The sequence below is a fragment of the Phoca vitulina genome, unplaced genomic scaffold (assembly GCF_004348235.1).
Source record: "Phoca vitulina isolate PV1807 unplaced genomic scaffold, GSC_HSeal_1.0 scaffold74, whole genome shotgun sequence".
NCBI lineage: Eukaryota > Metazoa > Chordata > Mammalia > Carnivora > Phocidae > Phoca > Phoca vitulina.
The window spans coordinates 5,883,884-5,889,906 of NW_022589777.1; the positions used below are offsets into that span (position 1 = coordinate 5,883,884).

Here is a 6,023-nt window from a genome sequence, read left to right on the forward strand (position 1 = left end):
CCCAGGACTTATAGACCCGTAAACAGTGAAAAACTAAGTAAGATGATAAGTGAGCTAACAGAGATATGCTTAGAGCCCTCCAAGGGCCAGAGGGCATGATCCAGAGAAGTCAAGGAGGGCTTAACTTCTGAGCTAATTGTTCCAAAAAGAGTTATGGTTCTCCCACAGACCTGTATCCCTGAAACAAATAATACATTATATGTTAATTTAAAAAAAAAAAAAAAGAGTTATGGGTCTCCAAAGCAAAGAAGGGAAAGGGTATTCTATCAGAAGGAACTGTGTGCAAAGGTATGGTCTGAAAGAGCTTGGCATATAAAGGGACTAGCAAAGAGTTCTGCATGGAAGGAACATTGATATGTGGCAAATGGAGGAGAAGAAGGGAGGGGATTAAGAACAGTATCAGGAGGGGCGCCTGGGTGGCTCAGTTGGTTAAGCGACTGCCTTCGGCTCAGGTCATGATCTCAGGGTCCTGGGATCGAGCCCCACATCGGGCTCCCTGCTCAGGGGAGACCCTGCTTCTCCCTCTCCCTCTGCTGCTCTGCCTACTTGTGCTCTCTCTCTCTGTGTCAAATAAATAAATAAAATCTTAAAAAAAAAAAAAAAAAAGAACAGTATCAGGAAAGGGACCTGGAGAGAGAAGCAAAAGCAGCCTGCTTTGAAGGAGTCTACAAAGATTGATAATACATATACATAAATAATTATAACACATGATAGAACAATCTAATGCTTTTCAGACCACCAAAGGAAGTGCAAGGGAGTCAGAGAAGGGAGAGATGATTTCCCACTAGTGGTTGGAGACTATATCACTGATTAGCTGGGCAGAGTTAAAATTGGTCCTTTTAAATTTGGGGGATTCAAGTAGAAGTTAAAGATCTGCAGTATAATTACATACCCAGTCGTGTTCTTTTTGGATCATATCTTTAACTTAATAGACCAGATCCTAAATCCCACCACACTGCCCAGTGGCATGCCCATTCCCATTATATAACATATTGTATATTTTGTTCACCATTCTATTGCCAGCACCTAGAACCATGCCTGGCACCTTGTAGGTATCAAATAAATATTCATAGAATCAGTCTTTTAAATGATGTGTTTTTACCATGGCAACCACATACACTAGATTTTCCAGAGTCTTTAAAATATCCCGTCCTTTAGTTGCCATTAGTACAACTATATTTGTCATGCATCTGGAGTTCTGACTTAGAAAATATGGTAACAAAACTCGTAGATACAACATAAGAAAGCTTCATTGTCATTGTCAAAAACTCCCTATGCCAGCTTGGGTATTTGGGAGGGATATGGGAAGGGAATATGGTTTTATGTAGAGTATACCGTTTCTGGGCTGGAGGCCTCAACCACTCCCTTCTGCATGGTTGGCTGCCCATGTGGTCTCAGACAAGAGCAGCCTCTCCTTCTCATTCTTTGCCCACTGAACACACAAGCTTTGGGAGTCTTGGATGAAAGTAGAAAGCATTAGCATCCTGAAAAGGATGTAGTTGGGGTGCTTGTGCCTTGTATGGGTCTTTCCAAACAAGTTTCTGGCTGTCCTATTGGGAGAGGAAATCTCCAACATCTGCAGAAATGAAAGAGGGTGTTGTTACAAACTTAGCATCTGCCCAGCACTCCCTGAAATATAACATTTAATGTGCTTGATTATTACTATCAAGTAGGTCATCAGTGAAAACCATTATCAACCCTATAATGTTCATTTTTTTCTCCTTCTTCCTCACCTCTCCCTCTTCTTCTCCTCCTTCTCCTCCTCCCCCTCCTCCTCCTTCTTCTTCCACTGTCCTTCAATTTTTGTTTGGCTTTAGATTCAGATGTCAAAATTACTGGGTGCACATAGATTTTTTTTTTTTGAGTTGAGGAAGAGGCTTGCATTATATTCTGACTTTTCACAGCCTATTTCTATCTCCTAGAAGATTTTGCATCCCTTCTGCCTGTCTTAATGGTTTTATCATTCTCCCATTCACCCAAAATAAAAATCCTTAGATCTCCTCTATTTCTCTCACCACTTCCTTCTTGAGTCCTCTTAATCTACCCCAAATTATCCTCACATGTATCTCCTCTCGTCTGCCACCTTAATTGAGGCTCTCAATCAGCCTCTTAACTGACCTCCCTGATCTCCTAATCAGAGCAGCCTTTGCACTGCTCCCTAATCATGTTAAGACTGACACTGTCCTCCTCTGAAGCCATGGGCGGCTCCTCATCATACAGGGAATAAAATACAAAATCTTTGGCATGCTGTTCAAGACCATGTTGAGTCTTGCCAGTGCTTTACCAGCCAGCCTTTGGAAATGAAAAATCTATTCAAGAAGAACAAATTTATAAGATAAACTGGATATATTACATAAAAGCTATTGTCCAAAAATCTGCAAAAAGAATGTGTGTATGCATGTAAATAGATAAATGTATACACACACACACACACACACACACACAGTGTTATAAGTGGTTATTAAGGTTTCTAGGCAAGCCCACAAGTCTATTCAATATATAATTGTAGGCAAACTACTGTGCATGTGCAATTTTTAAAAAATTATTCAGCAATGCCAATAAATACAACAGGAAAACCACTAAAATTTTAAATTATTTTTAAGAAATAGATCCTGAGGGGCGCCTGGGTGGCTCAGATGGTTGGGTGTCTGCCTTCGGCTCAGGTCATGACTCCAGGGTCCTGGGATCGAGCCCCACGTCAGGCTCCTGGCTCAGCGGGGAGCCCACTTCTTCCTCTCCCTCTGCCCCCCCGCCCCCCGCTCATGCTCTCTCTCTCTCTGTATCTCTGTGTCTCAAATGAATAAATAAAATCTTAAAAAAAAAAAAGAAAGAAATAGATCCTGACTACTGGCTCTTGGGGTGACAAGATGGACAGACAACTCCATTTGTCTTAATAGGTTACATTTACTACATGCTTACAATATGCAGGCCATGTCCTAAGACCTTTACAAGCATTAGCCTTACAAGTATTTGATCTCACAACAAGCTTATAAAATAGGTATCATTCTTTTCCCCACTTAACAAACAAGGAAACTGAGGCACAGGGAAGTTAAATAGCTTGCCCAAGGTCACCCAGGGAGTGGTAAAGGTAGGGTTTGAATTGGGGCAGCTTGATTCCAAAGCTCCCACTGTGAATGACAGCCCTAGATTAAGAACCACTAGAGAGTTCTCCAGAAGAGACAGGGCCAGTTAATAGTGGGGGATGCAAGGAAGTGTCTAAAGCTGACAGTGCGTGACTGGCTGGGGACAAAGCTGGGTAGTCAGGATTGGGTACTGTGAATACGATGTTTTGTTATGGTCATTTTGACCCTAGTGCTATTTTGACATTCACACTTAATTCATTTCTGTGAAGAATAAAGCATTAAACTTTCAACTTAAAAAATCATCAAGTACTCTGTGCAGCAGAAACTCACTCTAATGTCTGGATGAAGTGAGAGTCAGATTGGGGATTCAAGGCTGGGGAGTCAGAGATGTGGTAAGAGACGACGAAGCCTAGAAATGGGGTAAGGTTGTGACACGCATTATTTGTTCTTTTTTTTTTAAGTGATTGGCTTGATATTTAGGATTACAGAATGTCCATGGTGTCAAAGTGGTCTAAAAAAAAAAAGATTCTACTTCAAAATGGGACTTACAGGAGGAAGAGGTTAAGCAGTGAGTGCTAACCACAACCTGCCTTGGGCAGAAGCAGAAGAAAGCCTCAGGCCAAGTAATGGAAGGAGAGTCACTTTCTGTTCTGGTTGTCAGAAAGGGCAAAGAATCAAAACATCACTTTTGCAATGGATGAGTTTACAAAATTGCAGGAAGTGTGACAAGACTTGAAAGACAAGGCATATTTTTTTTTAAGAGTGCAGCTTTTTATTGAACAGGTTACAGAAGAGGTTTAGTTGGAAAGACCAAAGCCCATGTCATCATCAGACTCCTCTGACTCTTCTTTGCTTCCACCTCCTCCTCGGCTGGGGCAGCTGTGCTGTAGGGGGAAGGGAGGGGGCCAGGTCCAGCTGCTGGGGCAGGTCCACCAACCCCTACATTGCAGATGGGGCTCCCGATGTTGACATTGGCTGGGGCCTTTGCAAACAAGCCCGGCCCGAAAAGTTCAACACTTACACCCGGCCTTTAATGAGGGCATTGCTCTTATCCTCCGTGTGACCGTCACCTCATCCTGGAGCAGGGTGAGGGCCGAGTAGATGCAGGCGAGCTCCGAGAAGGGCGTGCGAGTGTTGGGCTGGCGCTGCTGGGCACGGTGTAGTTGCTGGATGAAGTGAGGGCCTCACCCCAGCGTGGCCTTAGCTTCCTCAGAAGGATCAAGCACCTTAGTGCAGCTGAGGAAAGGCAAGACACATTTTTTAAATATCATGCAGTATCTTTTTGCTGTGGAGTATTTCCCATCTGAAATTTGGGATTATTTGACCAAGTGGCATCACCTCTGGTATTTTCCATGGATCAAGAGAAAGTATTGTGAGAAAACTGGGATACAGAGCCAGGTTCAAATCCAGGCTCTACCACTTGCCAGGTGAATCTCAACCTCTGAACCTCAGTTCCTTCATGGATTAAAAGAGAGTGATAATATTGCTTAAGTCTCAAGGTTGTTGTGGGCCTTAAATTGTGCCTCAGCTAGTCAGCCTTCAGTAAATATTTATCAAATGGCAAGAGTGGTTAGTAGCACTACAACGGAAGATTTTATTTTACTTTTCTGTATTCCTTAAATTTTCTACCACGAATGTATACTGCTTTTGTAATTAGAAACAAAAACATAAAACTTACTCTTTTTTAAAATGACAGACATAATTTCTCATATTTTCACCTTTGCTCTGCTCACCTTTGCTTCTTTCATTTCCCTTTCTGTTATATATAAAAACGGGTCTTCTCCACCCAGCAATATTCAGAGGATGCTGTGGGATGTCAGTTATTGTCTGTACTGCATCATGGCTTTAAGGGGGTCAGCTCAGCGTACCCAGGCCTGTGGTACTTAGATGGGGCTGAGGTCAGTGGTGACTCAGTGCCACGGGAGCTCTGTTCTCTCCATTACACATCGATCCCCATCCTGACACTGCCAGGCCTCAGGGAGCTCCATTTTTTTTTTTTTTTAATCCTACTCGTTTCATTCATTCAGCACCAAAGCCTGGAGGCGCTGACATAGGCTGCGAGAGTCAAGCCGCAGTTGGTCTGGAAACCAGGGAGAGTGTGGGCGAGTGTATTAAATAAAGCAAAGTTCTGGCAGAAAACCAGCTTCTAATCTTGAAGTGTCCCCTGGTTCTCTTCTTTTCTTTATAATTTTAGGTTTGTGGGTCCCAGATCTCCATCTTTGCCTTCTGGAGCTGCTGCCTTAGCAATAAGAAAAGATGAATGTAGGGATTTAAGGCTGAGTTACACCAGCCCCTGAAGCATTCTCACATCAGGAAGCATAAGCAGGTGGCTCTGTCACATCTGAAGCTACCTGGTCTGCCCACCCTCTCACACTGTGGGCCTTTTCTCACACAAGGATGTAAGGGAAGAGCCAAAGGGCCAGGATCTTTCTGAGTGTGTGGGCTTCTGGGGGCGCAAGGTGTGGTTCATCAGCTTCCTTTCAAACCCACTCCTGCTCGCTTGTTCCTATTTCAGCAAACATCGCTGCCATGCACCCAGCTGCCTAGGTTAGAAATCTAGGAGTCATCCTTGACCACTTCCCTCCCCCCACCATTCACATCCCATGTCCAATTATACATGTAGACCTACTTACTCTACTGCTTTAAATGGCCCTCAAACTCATCTGCTTCTCTAGTGCCTTTCTCCCCTTAGCCCATGTTTAAATCTCTTTTACAATATTCCTGTCAGTGATCATGTGGTCCCACTTTGGACACTGCCAATAATGGGATTTACTACCTCCAAGGTGATCCATTCTATTTCTAAACAGCAGGAGGAGTTACAGTGTTCTTCCCTATGTCAAACCAAAATTGGTTTCCCTAAAGCTTGCACTGTGTTCTGGCCTTTAGGCCTACATAGTCAAGACAGTCTCTTCTGCTCTGAGTCAGCCCTGGGTGTGAAAG

At 43.5% G+C, this 6,023-nt stretch overlaps 1 pseudogene; it reads right to left on the bottom strand.

Moving 5' to 3' along the window:
* Positions 1–3,880: 3,880 nt before the first annotated feature.
* On the bottom strand, positions 3,881–4,831 carry LOC116625186 (annotated as a pseudogene).
* Positions 4,832–6,023: the final 1,192 nt, after the last annotated feature.